The sequence below is a fragment of the Cyprinus carpio genome, chromosome B15 (genome assembly GCF_018340385.1).
Source record: "Cyprinus carpio isolate SPL01 chromosome B15, ASM1834038v1, whole genome shotgun sequence".
NCBI lineage: Eukaryota > Metazoa > Chordata > Actinopteri > Cypriniformes > Cyprinidae > Cyprinus > Cyprinus carpio.
This window is the reverse complement of record NC_056611.1, coordinates 21,089,562-21,110,065: the sequence shown is the minus strand read 5'-3', so window position 1 is coordinate 21,110,065 and position 20,504 is coordinate 21,089,562. Positions and strand designations below refer to the sequence as shown.

The 20,504-nt window shown below is 39.3% G+C and overlaps 1 pseudogene; it reads right to left on the bottom strand.

The window, feature by feature from the left end:
* LOC109103612 overlaps positions 1–19,749 on the bottom strand; it is a 26,883-nt pseudogene extending 7,134 nt beyond the window's left edge.
* Positions 19,750–20,504: the final 755 nt, after the last annotated feature.

Below are 20,504 nucleotides of genomic sequence, written 5' to 3'. Positions count from 1 at the left end.
ATTACGTATTGTTTTAGCATGACTAAAGAAGCTGGAATTACAGTTTGCTAGCATGAGTAGATCTTGAAACCATGTCTGTACGATATTCTGATGAAGAGATATAGATCTTGAAAAACGGTTGCTAGGTACTCTGGGTTTGGTTGTTAGAGTGGCCTGACAGCCAAGCCAGTGATGATACTCAAAGGCTGCTTGCCAATGTAAAACCAACCCCCATGTCTGGTAATGATGTTCTGATTCAGAGATATAGGTCCTGCAAAACGGTTGCTAGGGTACTCTGTTTGGCTGTTAGGGGAGTGGCCTAGGCAGCTGCCAATGTAGATACTCCAAAGGCTGCTTGCCAGTATGAACGATAGAAACCAACCCTTATGGCTTTATGACATTCAGATTTGAAGATATCACTGTATGCTTTGGGTTGCTAGGGCGCTTCAAATGGTTGCTAGGGCGTGGCTATGAAGTCTTGAAGGTGATTCGTGCGATTGGTCCTTTGCTGCCCTGAAATAAACGAGTCCACCCCTCATGTTTCGGCGCGACTCTTCTATCCAAAGATATATATTTGATCTTTTCAATGGAAGTCTGGCGGGAGCTTGTTACCAAGGGGACCTAAATGGTTGCTAGGCGTGGCCTGACTGCTTCACAATGATCCCGGGACAGACTGATTGGTTGTCTGAGTAAAATGAGCCCACCCCATGTCTCTAATGACATTGTGATCCAGAGTTATGTTCAATGCAAAACCTCCTAGGTAAAGTAAGTACTATAGTAGGAAAACACACTGCTTCATGGGCGCAAATCTCACCATAGTATGCCTATGGGGCAACTTTGGGGGCCTTGCGCCTAGGTATACAACTTATACCCCACTGCGGGTATGTTCTCGCATTGCGCCTGATAGCCTCTCCAAATGTGGTGATCTCACATGTTTCGCTAAATTTCCTCGGAGCTATGATCCGCCAAAGCTGGCCGAATGCATTGTCTATGCCATTTTTTCGGCGATATACGCCTGCAAGTAACATCGCATTTCCATCGCTTATAAAGCCAGCACACCATTCTCGCATTAATAGGGCGACGCATGACACTCTTTTTGTGGTCTGCATTAAAAACTGCGTGGACTAGTTAATTTGTACGGATCTAGAAAGAAGAAGAAGAAGAATAAGTATGTGAGATAATAATAGCGATGTTTAGCTCGGCAAGCACCACTAATTAATCAGGAATGTACATTTCAAGAAAATGTGGAGTGGTGCCGGTGGCAAAAACCTCGCCCCTCGGCTGCTAAGGTGTTTCTAGGCTGTTGTTAGCCGGTTGCTAGGATACCCAGGGCGGTTGCTAGATGTTGCTAGGGTTGCTTGTCAGATGGGGTGGCTAAGGTTAACGGTTGCTAGGGCGGTTGCTAGGGTTTCTGAGTGGTTTGAGGTGTATATGGTAACCCAGCGCCGCAGCTGCTAACGGAGTGGTTGCTGGCGTTGCCGCGCAGCTGCTATAGGGTGTGTTCTGGAGTGGCTGCTAAATGGCTGCTAGGCCCAAGATTCTAAGGTACCTCTGGGGGTGGCTGCTAAGGCGTTGCTAGCTGGTTGCTAGGTTACTGGGGGTGGTTGCTAAGGTGTTGTTAGGGCTGCCACTAGTTTTGCTGGAGTGGATTGCTAGGCGGTTGCTATGGTAACTTGGGTGGTTGCTAGGCAGTTGCTAAGGTACTTGGGGTGGTTGCTAAGGTGTTGCTAGGTGGTTGCTAGGTGGTTGCTATGGTAACCTGGGTGGTTGCTTGTCATTTTGGCTAAGGTACGTGGGGTGTGTTGCTAAGAGTGTTTGCTATACTGTTGCTAGGGTGTTCTGGGGTGGGTGCTATGTGGTTTGCTAGGCAGTTTCTAAGTACTTGGGGTGGTTGCTAAGGTGTTGCTAGGTGGTTTGCTAGGCGGTTGCTATGGTAACCTGGGTGGTTGCTAGGCATTTTGCTAAGCTAATGGGGTTGCTCAGGTGTTGCTATACGGTTTGCCGCGAGGTGTTCTATGTGTTGCTAGGTGCAGGCCTTTGCTAGGTACTGTGTTCTGGTGGTTTGCTAAGGTGGGTTGCTAGCGGTTTGCTATGGTAACCTGGGTGGTTGCTAGGCAGTTGCTAGCATTTGGCATTGCTAAGGTGTTGCTGTAGTTGTGGTTGCTGGGTGCGAATCGTGTTGCTAGGCGGTTGCTATGGTGCTCTGGGTGGTTGCTAGCGGTTGCTATGGTACCCGGGGTAATGTTTTGCTAGGCGGTTGCTAGTGGTTGGATAGTTTAGTCACACAGATATGTCACTAGTATGAAGTTTTACATAGAGTTCATGGTCAATGTTGTATAGCCAATTTGACCATTTGCACTTAGCTAATCACTATTAGCAGTTAGCTATTCACGTGCTAGCATGACTAGCAGTTGGGGAATTACAGTTTGGCTAGCATGAGTCAAAAAACCAGCAACCGCCATGTCTGTACGATATTCTGATGCAAGAGATATAGATCCTTGAAAAAAACGGTTGCTAGGGTACTCTGTTTGGTTGTTAGGGAGTGGCCTGACAAGCTGCCAGTGAGGGATACTCAAAGGCTGCTTGCCATGTAAAACCACCCCCATGTCTGTACGCTGTTCGGATGCAGAGGATATAGGTCTTGCAAAACGGTTGCTAGGGTACTCTGTTTGGTTGCTAGGGATGCCAGGCCTAGCAGCTGCCAATGTAGATACTTCCATGGCTGCTTGCCAGTATAAATGATAGAAACCAACCCTTATGGCTTTAATGACATTCAGTTTGAAGATATCCCTCTATGCTTTGGGTTGCTAGAGAGAGCTCTAAATGGTTGCCTAGGGCGTGGCTATGAAGTCTTGAAGGTGAGTCGTGATTGTGCCTTTGCTGCTGCCCCCCGTCAAACGATCCCACCCTCATGTTTCTATGACCTCTTCTATCCAAGATATATATTTGATCTTTTTCATGGAAGTCTATGGAGCTTGTTACTAAGGGTAACCTAAATGGTTGCTAGGGCGTGGCTTGACTTGCTTCACAATGATCCTGACAGAACTGATTGGTTGTCTGAGTAAAATGCGCCCACCCCCATGTCTCCTCTGACACTGTGATCCAGAGTTATGTTCAATGCAAAAAAACTCCTAGGTAAAGTACTATAGTAGGAAAAACACACTGTTTCATGGGCGATCTCTCACCATATATTTGGTAAATTTCCTATGGGGCAACTTTGGGGGCTCTTGCGCCCCGGGGTACAACTTATTACCCCACTGCTGCGGGGTATGTGTCTCGCACGAGCTGATAGCCTCTCCAAATTTGGTGATTCACATGTTTCTTTCTGCGAAATTCTTCTCTCGGAGCTAATGTATCCGTCAAAGTTGGTGCCGCAATGCATTGTCTATGCGATTTTTCGGGCGATATATCGCCCGGTGTGCGAACATCGTACGCCCGATGGCTTATAAAACGTCATAAAGCACACCATTTGTCGCCCGAATAGGTGCGTCACGATTTGACACCCAAAAAACCTCTTTTGTGGGTCTGTGACAAAAACTGCGGGACTATTTACGCGCCGAAAATTTGTATTGGACGGGGATCTAGAAGCAGAAGAAGAGAATAAGGTATGTGAGATAATAATATTGATGCTTTGCCCTTCGCAAAGCCACACTAAACTAGAATGTACATTTCCTGAAGAAAATGTGAGGGGTGCTTGCAGTGGCAAAACTCGGCCCTCGGTTGCTAAGGTGTTTCTAGGCGGTTGTTAGAGCGGTTGCTAGGATACCCAGGGTGGTTGCTAGGATGTTGCTATGTGGTTGCTTGGTCACTTGGGGTGGTTGCTAACGTGTTGCTAGGCGGCGGTTGCTATGGGTGTTCTGAGGTGGTTGCTAGGTGGGTTGCTATGGTAACCTGGGTGGTTGCTAGGCAGTTGCTAAGGTACTTGGAGTGGTTGCTAAGGTGTTGCTATGCAGTTGCTAGGGTGTTTTCTGGGGGTGTGTCCTTAGGTGGTTGCTAGGCAGTTGCTAATGTACTTGGGGTGGTTGCTAAGGTGTTGCTAGGTGGTTGCTAGGGTTACTTGGGGTGGTTGCTAAGGTGTTTGCTAGGCGGTTTGCTAGGTGTTCTGAGTGGTTTGCTAGTGGTTGCTATGGTACCTGGGTGTTTGCTAGGCAGTTGCCTAAGGTACTCGGGTGGTTGCTAAGGTGTTTGCTATATGGTTGCTAGTCGGCGGTTGCTATGGTAACCTGGGTGGTTGCTAGGCAGTTGCTAAGCTATTTGGGGTGGTTGCTAAGGTGTTGCTATATGCGGTTGCTAGGGTGTTCTGGGTGGTTGGCTAGGCGGTTGCTAGACAGTTGCTAAGGTACTTGGGGTGGTTGCTAAGGTGTTGCTAGGTGGTTGCTAGGCTGTTGCTATGGTAACCTGGGTGGTTGCTAGGCAGTTGCTAAGCTATTTGGGGTGGTTGCTAAGGTGTTGCTAGGCGGTTGCTAGGGTTGCTATGGTGCTCTGGGTGGTTGCTAGGCAGTTAATAAGTTTTTTGTGGTTGCTAAGATGTTGTTAGGCGGTTGCTAGGGTGTTATGGCTGGGTGGTTACTAGGCTATGGTAACCTGGGTGGTTTCTAGGCGGTTGCTAGGCAGTTGCTAGGTCGGTTTGGGGGTGGGTTGCTAATGTGTTGCTAGGCGGTTGCTAGGGTGCTCTGGGTGGTTGCTAGGCAGTTGCTAAGGTGTTTGGGGTGGTTGCTAAGATGTTGTTAGGCGGTTGCTAGGGTGTTATGGGTGGTTGCTAGGATGTTGCTATGGTAACCTGGGTGGTTGCTAGGCGGTTGGCTAGGCAGTTGCTAAGGTACTTTGGGTGGTTGCTAATGTGTTGCTAGGCGGTTGCTAGGGTGCGCTGGGTGGTTGCTAGGGTGTTGCTATGTGGTTGCTAGGTCACTTGGGGTGGTTGCTAAGGTGTTAGTAGGCGGTTGCTAGGCAGTTGCTAAGGTACTTAGGGTGGTTGCTAAGGTGTTGCTAGGCGGTTGCTAGGCAGTTGCTAAGGTACTTAGGGTGGTTGCTAAGGTGTTGCTAGGCGGTTGCTAGGGTTTTCTGAGTCGTTGCTATGTGGTTGCTATGGTAACCTGGGTGGTTGCTAGGAAGTTGCTAAGGTACTTGGGGTGGTTGCTAAGGTGTTGATAAGCGGTTGCTAGGGTGTTCTGGGTGGTTGCTAGGCGGTTGCTAGGCAGTTGCTAAGGTACTTGGGGTGGTTGCTAAGCGGTTGCTAGGATGTTCTGGGTGGTTGCTAGGCGGTTGCTAGGCAGTTGCTAAGGTACTTGGGGTGGTTGCTAAGCGGTTGCTAGGGTGTTCTGGGTGGTTGCTAGGTGGTTGCTACTAAGCAGCTAATAAACTACTTTTGGTTGCTAATAAGTTGTCTTCAGGCGGTTGCTAGGGTGTTCTGGGTGGTTGCTAGGCGGTTGTTAGGGTGTTCTGGGTGGTTGCTATGGTAACCTGGGTGGTTGTTAGGCGGTTGCTAGGCAGTTGCTAAGGTACTTGGGGTGGTTTCTAAGGTGTTGCTATGCGGTTGCTAGGGTGTTCTGGGTGGTTGCTAGGTGGTTGCTATGGTAACCTGGGTTGTTGCTAGGCCGTTGCTAGGCAGTTGCTAAGGTACTTTAGGTGGTTGCTAATGTGTTGCTAGGCGATTGCTAGGGTGCTCTGGGTGGTTGCTAGGCGGTTGCTATGGTAACCGGGGTAGTTGCTATGCTGTTACTAGGTGGTTGGTAGTTGTCACAGATGGTCACTATGAAGCTTATAAAGAGTTCATAGCATGTTGTTAGCCAATTTGAGCACTTAGCTAATCACTATTAGCATGTAGCTATTCACTGCTAGCATGACTAGCAAGTTGGAATTCCAGTTTTCTAGCACGAGTCAAAAAAGCCAACCGCCATGTCTGTACGATGTTCTGATGCAGAGATACAGATCTTGAAAAACGGTTGCTAGGGTACTCTGTTTGGTTGCTAGGGAGTGGCTTGGCATCTGTCAATGATGATACACAAAGGCTGCTTGCCAATATAAACCAACCCCCATGTCTGTACGATTTTCGGTTGTAAAGATATAATACTTACTAAATGGTTGCTAGGGTACTCTGTTTGGTTGCTAGTGACATGTGGACAGCTGCCAGTGATGATTCTCCAAAGGCTGCTTGCCAGTGTAAACCAACCCCCATGTCTGTACGATGTTCTGATGCAGAGATATAGGTCTTGCAAAAGGTTGCTAGGGTACTCTGTTTGGTTGCTAGGGAGTGCCTTGTCATCTGCCAATGATAATACTCAAAGGCTGCTTGCCAATATAAACCAACCCCCATGTCTGTACGATGTGCTGATGCAGAGATATAGATCTTGAAAAACTGTTGCTAGGGTACTCTGTTTGGTTGCTAGGGAGTGGCCTAGCAGCTGCCAATGTAGATACTCCAAAGGCTGCTTGCCTGTATGAATGATAGAAACCAACCCTTATGGCTTTTTGACATTCAGATTTGAAGATATCCCTCTATGCTTTGGGTTGCTAAGGTGCTCTAAATGGTTGCTAGGGCGTGGCTATGAAGTCCTGAAGGTTATTCCTGATTGGTCGTTTGTTGCCCCGAGTCAAACGAGCCCACCCTCATGTTTCTATGACAGTCCTATCCAAAGATATTAATTTGATCTTTTTCAATGGAAGTCTATGGAGCTTGTTACTAAGGGGCCCTAAATGGTTGCTAGGGCGTGGCTTGACTGCTTCACAATGATCCTGAGAGACTGATTGGTTGCCTGAGTAAAATGAGCCCACCCCCATGTCTCTATGACATTGTGATCCAGAGTTATGTTCAATGCAAAACTCCTAGGTAAAGCACCATAGTAGGAAAAACACACTGTTTCATGGGCGGTCCCTCACCATAATATGTCTATGGGGCAACTTTAGGGGGCTCTTGCGCCCCAGGGGTACAACTTATACCCCATTGCGGGGTATGTTCTCGCACAGCCTGATAGCCTCTCCAAATGTGGTGATTCACATGTTTCTGCGAAATTGTCTCTCGGAGCTACGATCCGTCAAAGTTGGCCGCAATGCATTGTCTATGGGATTTTTCGGGCGATATATCGCCCGATGTGCGAACATCGTACGCCCGATTGCTTATAAAAGTCATAGCACACCTCTCCTCAATAGGCCGCACGATTTGACACCTCTTTTGTGGGTCTGTGACAAAAACTGCCGGACTAGTTACGCGCCGAAGTTTGTACGGAAGAAGTAAGAATAATAATAATTATAAGAAGAAGAATAATAAGTATGGTGCATAGTAATAGTGTTGCTTTGCCTTCGGCAAGCACCACTAATCACTATAAGTTTAAGTACAATTTCAGTAAGTTGGCTCTCTCAAGCCAACTTAATAAGTTTAAATAGTAGATCAGTAAGTAGTAGATCTTGGCTTTCTCAAGCCAACTAATAATAAATAGTAGAAGCTTTCTCAAGCCAACTAGGTAAAATCAGTAGGTTGGCTTTCTCAAGCCAACCTAATTAATGAGAGCAAGTCATAAGAAAGCCTGGGTAAAAAGATAAGTCTTAAGGTGAGATTTAAAAGTATGGAGGCTTTCACTGTTCTGTATATTGGGGGGAAGAGAGTTCCATAGACGAGGGGTCACAACTAAAAATTCTTGCTCCCATGGTGCTTAAACGTATACGCGGCGACACAAGAGAGATTGAGTGTGTAGATCTGAGAGTGCGAGAAGGAGTATAGATGTCAGATATGGTGGAGCAAAGTTGTAAAGGGCCTTAAATGTGAGAAGCAAAATTTTAAAATCAATGCGATACTTTACTGGGAGCCAGTGTAAATGTAGGAGAACTGGAGAAATGTGCTCTTTTGAAGAAGTCCTAGAAAGAACATGAGCTGCTTAGTTCTGAACCAATTGGAGTTTATAGAGAAGTTTAGAAGGAAGACCAGTAAAGAGAGCATTACAATACTTGATACATGAGGTAACCAGTGCATGAATAAGAACTGCAGTATTATTCGTTGTGAGAGAGGGACGAATTTAATATTACGCAGGTGAAAATATGCAGTATGCGTAATATTATTTGCATGAGCTTCAAAAGAAAGTGTGCTATCCAGAATGATAACCAAACTCCTAACCTGCTGAGAAGGACAAATTGCAATATTATCGATATACACTGTAAAAAATCAGATTTAGTCAAAATAGATTTTGTACCAATAAGATCTCAGTTTTATCACTATTGAGTTTTAGAAAGCTGGCTGAAAGCCAGTCTTTAATTTCAGCTAAACATCTAGTCAAAGAAGGTGGAGGAAAAGAACTAGAGGGTTTAGAAGACAGGTAGAGCTGGGTGTCGTCAGCATAGCAGTGAAAATGGATACCATATTTCCTGAGAATATAGCCAAGAGGAAGTAAATAGATGATGAACAAGAGTGGGCCCAAAACAGAACTCTGAGGGACACCAGTAGTAACTGTAGATGGTCTTGATTTAAAATTGAATGATAAAGTACTAATCACACATTGCTTGATTTTATCTGTTTTAACCGTGTCCCCGAGAAAATAAATAAAGGGTCTATTATTGTATAAGACATGTCAGTAAATGAAACATTTAATTATTTGAAAGTATTTTGTTGGCAATGGAATTGATTAAATTTTTCATTTGCAGAAGTGTACATCTATTCACAAGCACAAGTCTTAAATGTAACATTTTATAGAGCTACAGCGAGGAGAGTGGGATCTGTTTTATATTTCATATTAAATATCTCTCCGACACTGAAACAAAATAAATAAATCAAAGTACCCTGAACACTTAATACAGAATTGACAAGAGATGGAGGGGAAATTTTGAATAAAAATTAAATATGTATTCTCCAGTGGTCTCATAATTATGCATTTAGGGTATCTTTCCCCACAAAGCTTAGATTCTCTTTTCTAAAGAGAACAAAAGCTCTTGTTAAAGATGGAATAATGGACTGTCAGATGGGAATGGAGGAATAAACCACACCAAACAGCACTTCAGCACTTTTGAGGAGGGTGGAACGCTGAAGTAAATGAAATATGGAAATGGAGTGAATAGCAATAAAAGCAAGAGTACCAGCGGGAAGAAACAGGTCATGGCAGTAAACCATTTTATGAGAGTCATCTGGGGAATTACGCAGATATAAAATAAGGTCTTGAGGGAAGCAGGCTGGTGGTCATTTTATACTCACCAAGTAAATGTCGATCCTGTGGCCCCAACCGACAGAAATCACAAATCTGCCAAAACAAATAAAAGGAATCGAATCAGCCAAAAAATCAGGGGCATAATATCCATGAAGATTATGGGGATGGCAGTCAGCAGAGACTCACACATTCCTGTGCAATGTCAGATAGGAGCAATTGAAATTGAAAATAAAAACAGAGTGCAAAATAATACAGCAAAAAATGACAAATTAATATTTTGCAATGTCAATTAAATATTTGGCTGTAACAACCTCCTTCCGCTGGGGTCAAATGCCATGCAGGTAATTGCAGATTCTCCATGAGCACATCAATACTCAAACACTTGAGCACCAGTTTCCACATCCCAGACTTTGACAACCTGAATTCAAGTAAATATATTAAAGCACTACTTTTAGACAAGAGGGACTGTTGCTTTCCTAATCTATGGAAGACCAAACTTGCAAAAAATTAAAATAAATAAATGTAATTATAGGGAAATAAAATAATAAGTAATACAAATACAATTAATTTTTAATTCAATTTAGTCCTAAATGAATTTTTGTCTTATTTTTTTCTTTTATTAATTATTTTCTGTATTTTATTTTTACCTTTATTTTGTATTATTTCATTATTTTTATTTGCATATTTATTTATTTATTTTTATTGACTTTTTGCAGGTTTGGTCCTCCATACCTTACAGCTCAGATTGTTTTAAAATAGTTGTCAATATAAATGTTAATTTATTATTTATTATTATCTATCTTCCAAACCAAAAATTAATGTTTAAGGAAACGTGCCTACCTACAATAACATCTTAAAATATCCTGTTTCAGTTTGCTAACTTCAAAGTCAAACAAATCCATACCCATAAATTTTGTTTCTCACACAAACAATCAAATGGCTTTATAAGAAATGGAATACATCACAAAAGTTGTATGAACTACTTGCAAGGTTAGTTATGTTTGGTTTAGGGTAAGAAATCAATACTTTTCTTCAGTAAAGACTCATTGAAAAGCTTTACATAATTACAAAAGATTTCTATATCAAATAAATGCTTTTCTTTTGAACTTAGTATTTATTAAAATATCCTGATAGATGATGTATCACAATTTCCATGAAAATATTAAGTAGCAGCTGTTTTCAACACTGATAATAAGAAATATTTCTTGAGCACCAAAACAACAAATTAAAATGATTTCTGAAGGATCATGTGACACTGAAGACTAGAGTAATGACTGCTGAAAAGTGCAGGAATAAATATTACATTTTAAAATATATTCAAATTGAAATCATTGACTTTAAATATTTTTACTGTATTTTTGATCAAATAAATGCAGCCTTGGTGAGCAGGAGAGAAAACATTAAACCCCAAACTTTTCAATGGTAGTGTATCTTTACGTTTTTACTAATCATTCAGTCACCTTGAAACATGTTGTGTCAGTTTTATATAGTCAATCTATGAATATGAAAGATGTGTTTCTCAAAACCACTCACTGAGCCCTCAGAGCAGCTCACCACCTGCCTAAACTCCTCACTGTATCCGCAGCACAACACTGGCTCTTTATGGGACACAGTCTGATTGCCTTTAGGCTGTGGTCTACAACAGATGGAATATGGAAGGAGAACTGGTGCAAAATGCATGACAAATGATGCTGAATGGCATGATGATAATTCTAGCTAAATATACAGATAACTTAACCCCTCACAGCCAAATGATACCTAATACAAGCTTTGAAATATTCTTTATATAACATACTTTGTCTGAAGGGATCGTAAGGCGAGGGAATCTGAGGCAATGTAAAGCCCCTTCACAGCTGAAGAGTAGAGGCATGCAGATAATTCTCCCTGGATCTGACTTGCTTTTGGATGTGCAGTAAACAGACATGTCTGATCCTTAATATGCCATATCTAAAAGAAAAATAATAGTATCATCATACAAAAATAATATGTTTTCATATTTATGTTGCACTGCTCTGTTTCTCTGATTAAAGGGATATTTCACAGAAAATGGAAACTCTGTCATCATTTACTCAGTCTCATGTTATGTTCCAAACCCGTATGAAGCTCTAACGTCAAACATACAAGGAGAATTTTAAACAATATCCTGCCCACTGTTTGCAAAATAATAAAAGTAATGAGGGCTTGGGCTGTCAAGCTGTGAAAAGGATTCAAAAGCGTCATAGAAGTACCATAAAAGTGTTACATATTGCAAGTCTTATTAATAGCTTTGCATGATGAAAAGACCGGTGGATCAGTCTGATTCATTAACTAATAAACTGCAGTCATAAAATAACTGTTGTTTAGTAAACTTTCACCTTCACAAGTTCTTTTTTCAGCCCACATAGATAATCAGTGGTGCTACATTGCATTTGGTTTTTCTGATTATGAAAATCCAGAAAAACGCTGCAGCTCAGTTTAATGCCTGGGTTTTTTTAGATCGAGAAATTTTCAAAAATGCAGATGTGACTTTTGAGTAATTAATTCATTCCTCACCTTAGCGGTGTTGTCTGTGGAGACTGAGAAAATGTGCCCATCTTCTGAGGCGATACAGAGGTAGGAAACAGGGGTGGTGTGACCTTTCAAAATCCCAGTTGGTTTTCTGCCATTTCAAAATGTAAAATAACTAGCATGGCATAGAACAACAGTATTTGAACACACAGTATCATCTGTGTGTATATCATATCCTCTTACAGAACAGAAAAGCAGTTGTCCAGTAGAATAAAAACTGTTTAAGATAGTTAACCCTTGTTCTGTATAATTTGGTGTATCCCGGTCAAAAATGACCAGCTTTTTAAAAATTGCTGGCAAATCTCTCTTTATGCTTTATTATCACCAACTCTTGAATTCAATCTTTTGTCACCTTGTTATCAACTTCACCTTGTTTGTAATTCTAGCAATAGTCACTCACAAACTGGGGTGAATAACAGTGTTGCCAAGTCTGCGTTTTTTCCGCGGAACTGGGCTACTTATCCCCCACGGAACATGATTTTGATAGCCAGTTTCCCCCAGAACATGATTGGGCTATAGTTTTGGCCACAATTGGGCAATTTTTGAGTAGCAACTGGACTGGTTTCGTTACGCAGACCTGGCAACCCTGATGCATAAGCTTAGATCATTGAGGCCTATGATCAATCATGTTCCAAAAAGAAATATATAACATATGCTAATTGAAATTTCAAGATTTATTTTCAAGATTTTTGATTAAAGACCATAATGAGAGCAATTTTTTGGATGATCATTTTTGACCTGGAACACAAGAAGTGTAAAAAGGTAGGGAAACAAAAAAGGGGGGACGTGTTATACCCTGTGTCACTAAGTTTCAGTTCATTAACATTAACTATTTGACCTCTCCGGGTCAAAATAACTGGAACACAACATAAGGGTTAAAAGAACTGGAATCAGAAATATGCCAGTTTATGAATAAGATATCATTAGGATATAAGGCACACCTAAGGACATATGGCATCCACATGCGCAACAGCTTGTCCATCCCACCGGTGACCAAAAGATTTCGATTCTTACAGAAGTCAAAGGTCGTGACTCCTTTAGGAACAGTGAAGATTGTTTGATTGCTGGTTGCCCTCTGTGCAACTTTTGTAGATTTTCCCTCTCCGTACGCTTCGGTCTTCTCTCTCATCTGCTCTTGCATGTAGGTTGATGGATGAATGCTTCCTAATTAAAAACAGATTGTCAAACATCCATACATACATATCCACTCAAACAGATCACAGCTGACAGATTCCGAACCCTTTTCCCCTCTTTCTGAGTCACGGCGTGTTATTCAAATGAGTTTAACCGGAGCGTCATTACATTGAGAGTTTTGACAGATCTCTCTTCTGGCATTAAACATGCAAGACGCCAGAGTTGCTATTTTCTTCCTCCTGCCATGTTAAACAGACATCACTCAGAAAGAAGTGAGAAATACTATTTTCTACACACCCTTGAATGAATCTGAATGTGTAGGTCATATTTCACCCTAAAATCAACAGTAGAAAAATGCTAACTAAAATTTTGCATGAATAAAATTAATCCTATTTTTAGGATCATTAAGATTTTTTTGCTCTATGACATTATTTTAATTCATCTAAGCATATTTTGACCCCTTTTCTTACTATCACAGTGTGCCTGTATGTTTTCTTTTGCTTGTATTTCTCATTATTTTTTAACATTATAATAATCAGGAAAAGAATGAGCTTCACTATCATAATGTCACAATGTAAAAAAAAACTGAATAGTCCTTAAAAATAGGCTTAATTGTATTAAAAAACATAATTTCTCATCTTTTTTTATTTTGGGGTGACATATAACCCTACTAAATGAGAGAGAAAAAATAATCACATTATCCCACTGTACTGCAAAAAGAACAACAACAGAAGTAACTTTTAAATGTTACCTATAACAAGGGCAGAGTCTTCGTGCATTGATGAGGATACAATGGCAGGTATGCTTTGAAAATATTTCACCTGAAATGATAATAAAATACTGCAAAATTTTAGACCCTTGTTTTTTCTTTTGCAGAAAATAGATAATTATATACAGTATAAAAAAAGTATTCCTAAAAAATTCTGCATTATCCATCATCTCTCTATGCACTAATGCATTTTGAGTGGAATATTTACAGTTCATTTCAATGTATATGCATGTGCACTGTAAGAGAAGACATTAAAATACTACTACTAATACTAATATTATCAACATAATAAACATTTGACCTTTGATACCCAGTCTTGGTGGAATTTCCATCTGATAAATGTTATTTCTGGAGATTGAACTGCATAGTCAATGCTTATGTTTGGCACGCTGTCAACCTGTGGCAATCTTTTCCATAATCTAGGGCATAAATGTAGAAAAGACCTTACAAACGTGAATCAAAAAATACTACATCTCTAGGCCTGTCTGTTTTTCCTTATGTTGTAATTATAGAATAAACATGTATTTTATGGCCTGGACTGTAAATAAGGTAAGTATCATACACAGTAAACAAGGTCATCAAATATTCTTAGCATGTCAGTTATCGTTCACATATCTATGTGCACAGCTCTCCAGAGAACAGCATCCGGTTACTAATTAATTTATTCATTAAATTATGAAAATTAGGACATGTCTGCATGATTTGCTCTTGTAATTTTGTTTTACAAAACTGCACACGCAAAATGAGTATTATTAAAAAATCTTGTTTACCTTAGTTTCTCCCTGACCGATTTCATTAGTAGGATGTTCACACAGTCTAGAGTGCCAAAAGCTTTGTGATCAAACAAATACATTGTATTATATAAAATACATGTGCTGGACTACATTCGTTTACTTACTTGAGTATCACCATATACAATGATACATTCATCTGGGCCAGTAGAGCTGACAAAATAAGAGTATATTTTTTATTACAAGAAAAGCATGCATGGAAGTATAATCAAAGAAATCCTGTGTTCTTGTTCTTAAATATTTCATTGCAAAAATAAAAGATGCACGAGCCAACATAACATACCCTTATTATTTCCAGCCTTGTTTCTTATGTAACATATTATATAACATCATGTTAAATTTTAAATGTGAAGCTAATTAAGTGTTTTAAATAATAAATAAAATAATATCTGATAACACTGAACACTGCTCACCAGTTTTTAGGCACAGTTTCTAGAACACTCAACTGACAGCAAGGCTCCAAAGTGGAAAGCTCATAAAACTGAATCTCTCTGGATCTGTAAAGTGGGAAAAGAGATGCTGTTTAGACTGGCTGAGGCTGAGATCAGATGTGGCTGTTGTAAAATCAGAAAGTTTTTCCTAAGATCAATATAAAGTTACATAGTTGTACTTGTCTAGCAGAGCAGTCCTCAGGCTGCTCCAAGGGAATTGTCCCTGTAATAACTGTAAGCTGCTTTGCATAAAAGCATCAGCAAATTTACTTCATTTAAACTAGCATGCCAAGGGCAAAAATCTTCCTTGAAAAGCTATGAACCCTACAGTGCATAATAAAAACTGTTATGTAAAAATAAATGTATTTAAGAGCAGTTTACCCTGTTCCAATTATCAGTTTTTTATACTCTGGCATTGGCACAAAATCAGTAGCCCATTTTGGTTTTCGACCAATGGATCTGTCAGGCTGCAAAGAGAAATAGAAATATATTCAAATAAAATAGGAGATTCATAAAAATAAATAAATGCATTGCATTTGAAATAAACGCATAAAAAGAATCCAGGCAGAATATGAAAGTAACCCACAAACACATTCTTCTTGTTCTTCAAATAAAGCCTGGGGGTCCAGAAACTAACAACCCCATCTTCTCTAAGAGTCACAACAGTGGCATTAGGAGGGAAGTGGATTCTCAGAACAGGCTCCCCGCGGTTTAGAGGCTTGACTATAGCTGGTAATATGAAGGCTGCCATCTTACTGCGACGCACAGTCTCTTCCTTCTCTTTGTTCTCCAGGTAGACGTATGTGCAGAACTCATGCTAAAAAAGGTGATGAACACTTAAATAGACTTTAATAGAATTTGGTATGAAAGTCTGTTGAGAATTTTAAATGAGTCTCATTCACTACCAGGCAATCGCACATAATTGTGACTAAAATCAATAGAGTAATATAATATTTTAATATTAATTTTAATATTATAAAAATATAATACTGGTATGTATTCATTACTAAGTATTCATTATTAAGTTACATGTTTGGAAAATAGAAATCACCTGAAGTGTGAACTTAATTACTATTTGTTAATGTTGGTAAGCAATTTTTATACAAAAATATGTCTGTATGTAAGGTTAGTGAATGAGACCCATTTTGACAACTTGCCCAAAGGTTTTTCAAGTGCAAAAACTCAACCGCATTTAACAAATCGTCTCTTCATCTATTAAATGAGAGCAAGTTTGAGATTTAAAGGGGAAACAGTGAATTATTCATACCAACTCGATTCTGCCATCGCCAGTGTAATCGATCTTCATGAATAGCTGCTGAATTTGACAATCTTTCTGTGACATTTCGAAAAGTGTTAGCCAAAGAAATGGTTGAGAGAGAAAAGATTGTACAATCATATGATAAAGATTTTAGGCCTTGGGTCTCCATTAATCCTTTACATCAGCAACAGTTTATAACTGAATATCTATATCTCTCAGTACATTATTTTGCAGACAGCGAAAAAGATAATTTATCATAGAAAGGCAGTGGTTGCAATCATACTTACAACTAATTTCAATCCTGGGCATTTTTTCACAACAGACTGGAATTCTTCATAATCCAGCATATAGATGCCAGCCTTTGCAAACTCCTGCACAAGAGAACATAATTAAGAAAAACACTTAATTTTTTAAGATTTCCAAGTAATCAAAATATTTTTAATACTTACATCATAAGCCAGTTTAATGTGCTTTAGATCATGAATGGACACCATCTGCTCAATCTATATTGGACAGTAAAAATACATTAAATCTCAAATCATTATACAACATGTGCATTTGAAGGAACATGTATTAACTCTATTTGAAAACTACAGAGAGGATAAACAGAGAAGAACATCATAGAGTTACTCGATGATGGATGATAATTCAAGTATAAATCGACTAGTGTTGTTTGACATTTGGATGATCAAACAGCACCTTCCAGCATGTCAAAAAATAAAACAGCTGCTGGTTTTCGACAGGCTGCTGCTGTCACATGTTCTGCTCCTTACATTAATGAATTCACTTGAAATTGATACAAGTGATACACTTTAATTATGTTGTGGATCAAATGGCACTTGCTTCGTCAGACTGCTGTCTGCAAGAAATCAAAAAATTACATGCCAGTCAAAGCGTCCACCATGAAAAAAGAAATGATGCACTATAATATGATGATAAAATACACACACACACAGAGTATTTATTCTTGAACTTCCAATGGATTTTATGATGTTTTTTTTTTAATATGTAAAATTATATTACAATTACTATATTATATCAAAAAAATCATTACATTGAAAATATCACAATTCTAAATTAAAATTAAAAATAAACATACTCATATACATCCCCCACCTACCCTGAATATGTTTACATTCAGCAAATTTTATTTTGTGTGTGAATTATTTCTTTAAGTTAAGAAGAAAAAAAAAACACCTGCTGCTTCGAAATTCAGTTTTGAGCCTTAAAAGTTTCTTCAAGTAATCACAGACCTTAATTTACTCACAAATCATCATTCTAAAAGTCCATAGGACATTACAGAGGGAACCCAAAGTAAATTAGCATTCCCAGTTGGCCTAGGAATTGATAATAAGCAATGCATTTGCCACAAAAACAATTAGGCTGAATGCATTAAACAGCAATATGAACATTTCAATTTACTAAAAACAGCTGAGCTACTGTCACACTACTGAAAGATGTAGTTAGCAGTGTCCCTTCTTGTACTTACTTGCTCTTTTACAGTGATAAATATAGATTATAACTTTCATGGCTATTTCAGTGTGCAGTCAGATGGCAAATTACCTCCAGCACGAACAATTTTGGGCTTGATAAGGAAAAAGTAATTGATTTGCTTACTGGGGTGCAAGTTCAAGCACTCTGTTGAAATAAATGATGCATCTCTACTGTGTCATTTCATCCGATCGGTAGTCATGACAAATTACTCTGCAATGTTTGCCCATCCAAAGGTCATCCAGCTAATGAATTAATGGATTCTGTACTAGATTCAAAATGTCATTTCAGGCAAAGGTTCATGATTTGGTTTTGGTTTGTTTAATGAATGTTTGATATAGGAAGAGTAATCCATTATACTCCACTGACACCCTGAGGACAGGAGACTGAAAGGAGTCTGACTAAAATGGCAATTGTAATATCGTTACATCCACATCAAAACTTGAGACATAAAAAAATGCTTATTGAAGAATAAACGGCTTGTCTACACAGCATATGATATGGTTAAGAGCAGATATTAAAAGATACTTGTACACCTTGTAACGTACCTAAAGTTGATGCTTTATGGTCTGTTTACAGCCGGGTCAGTTAGAACAACAAGATTAGAATCATAGGAGGGGCGGAGTCTGTTGAGGAGGGGGCGGGGTTAAATTTATGAGTTAATATAAAACATAAAAAAAAAAACATATTAAAGCATTGTATTAGACTCTAATTTAAAATGCAATATTATGGATTTGAGGAGTACCTCAGTCCAGCTGCCCAACCTCCTCGTATATCATTATAACATTTAATTTGCATACCTTGGCCGGTGAAAGATGATGCTGGGGCAAGTTGCCATTCAATCTAGGTGGAATATAATTGCTGGGAAATGCAGCCAAGCAGCAGATGCTGCACAAGCATGACCCTTTGACTTTTACCTTGAGCCCATAGAGGGTGCCGACAGGATCTGCTCTGTAGCACTGATGCATGCTGAGTTTAGCAACATCTCCCAGGGTAAGAGTGTGTCGTCTGGGTTCTTGCCTCAAAAGCTCTCTCTCCAGCCAATCGGGAAGCTGTTGGCTCCTCTCTGCCGAGTCTAAATAACTGAAGACAGACCCACTAGAATGAAGCACCCTGTCAGTCTGCTGTCTGTACCCTGTGACCCTCTTCTGTATATATATGTGTGTATATATATATATATATATATATATATATATATATATATATATATATACACACACACAAACACACACTTTTTTTTACTTTAAAAAAAATATTACTTTTAATAATGATGCATACAAAATTATGCTCTTTAATATGAACATTTAAAAAATTATTTGTAGAATAGTAAGTGTCAACTTCTATCTTAATTATTACGCCATTAATAATAACAAATAAATCAAATATCTTCAGATAAATAATCAGACTAAAAAGATTTAACTATTTTGTGTTTATGTATGGATTATGATAGTTCTATACAATTTGATATCATAAAGTTATATAAAACATCTGTCCTGTTATAAAAAAAAAAGAAAGAGATAATATATCTTGGATATCATATATGGTGTTGTATGCCTTGCTATTCTGAATAAACAAAGGCAAGTAGAAAGTTTACCCTCTTAAAAGGAGAACTTTACACATCCTAAACTTAATTTTGCAAAGTGAAAGCCAAGGGTGTGTTAAACCAAATCAAATTAGAGTCAAGCAAAATCTCATATTTGTCTATCAAAACAAAAATGAATTAATCCTCAAGGACAAAAACTGGTACAGTGTTCCAGCATGGCACCAGCATTAGCCATCTTCCTTATTCCCTGGCAACACTAAACACTATGAACAACAGGAGGAGTGATCCTCAAGGTCAGAAGCTGGAAAATGGCTGAATACAAATGTGGTATGAAATATAGTCCTCATACCAAGATGAAAGTCATGAAGCAGAACAAATTAGTCTCTGGATCAGGAGCTGTTTCAAAGCAGCACTTAACAAATTAAATGCTTAAATGTGGGAACAGGAAGCCTTGTCAAGATATAGATCAATAAAAAAGAATAAAGCAGAATACCTGGGCTTGTTATGGGTCTCAAGTTGGGCTCCAGCAGATGAGGCCCGAATTTTCCTGCCTAGCGGCATATCTGGAGAGATCTGAGAGAGTCTCTCGTCTTCTTGGCTTGGCTTTCGTTCTCCTTAGAGGCTGCTTTCTTGTTTTGCTGAACGAGCTATGGCTGCGTACAGATCTCCCCAAGCTTAGAGACACAGCACACCTGAGTCTCAGGTTACCTGATACACAAAACAGAGTTGTGTGGCTACGCATATAATGGTGCAGAGAGCCACATTTAATACCAAATTTGATCAAGCTAAAAAAAAAAAATTCGCTATAAACTGATTTTCTTCTCTAAACTCTTCAAGTCCTAGTTTTACAGTAAATTTAGACTTCATCAGAGAAATATCTGTGGTATTTACTTTGAAGGAAAATGAATGGCTTAAATCAGTAGCTCCCCTGACATTATATTTAATGGCTTTACTAGATACTTAAAATATCTATTCTCAGAACCAATAGAGCCTTAAGAGATGTATTATTCCCAAGAGACAAATCATGAACAATTTTATGCATCTGTTTTTGCCAAATGAGGCTTGAACAAATCTCAGAAAAATGAACCGCGTATAGTAAAAAATGTGTATGTCTATTATCAGTTTACTTTCAGTGTTTTATTAAGCACACCATTCGAAGATCCATAAAGGCCATTTCAAAAAAGAAGCAGTGCACTTTCTTTTGGAAGAAAATCAGAAGCCTAAAAAATGCACACATATTCATATAGCTTTTCATGGTTCGAAATGGCATTTTTATAAAGGTCCAGGCCAGGCTGACATCCTCTCCAGTGTGGAAGGGGTTTGCACCAATAAACCTTTGTTCTTCTCCACCTTACACCCATCAGCAGAGTGGCTGGTTATGTGCAATGTCTTTACATCCTTATTTTCTGGTAAAAGTTCAAATAAAAAAATCATAT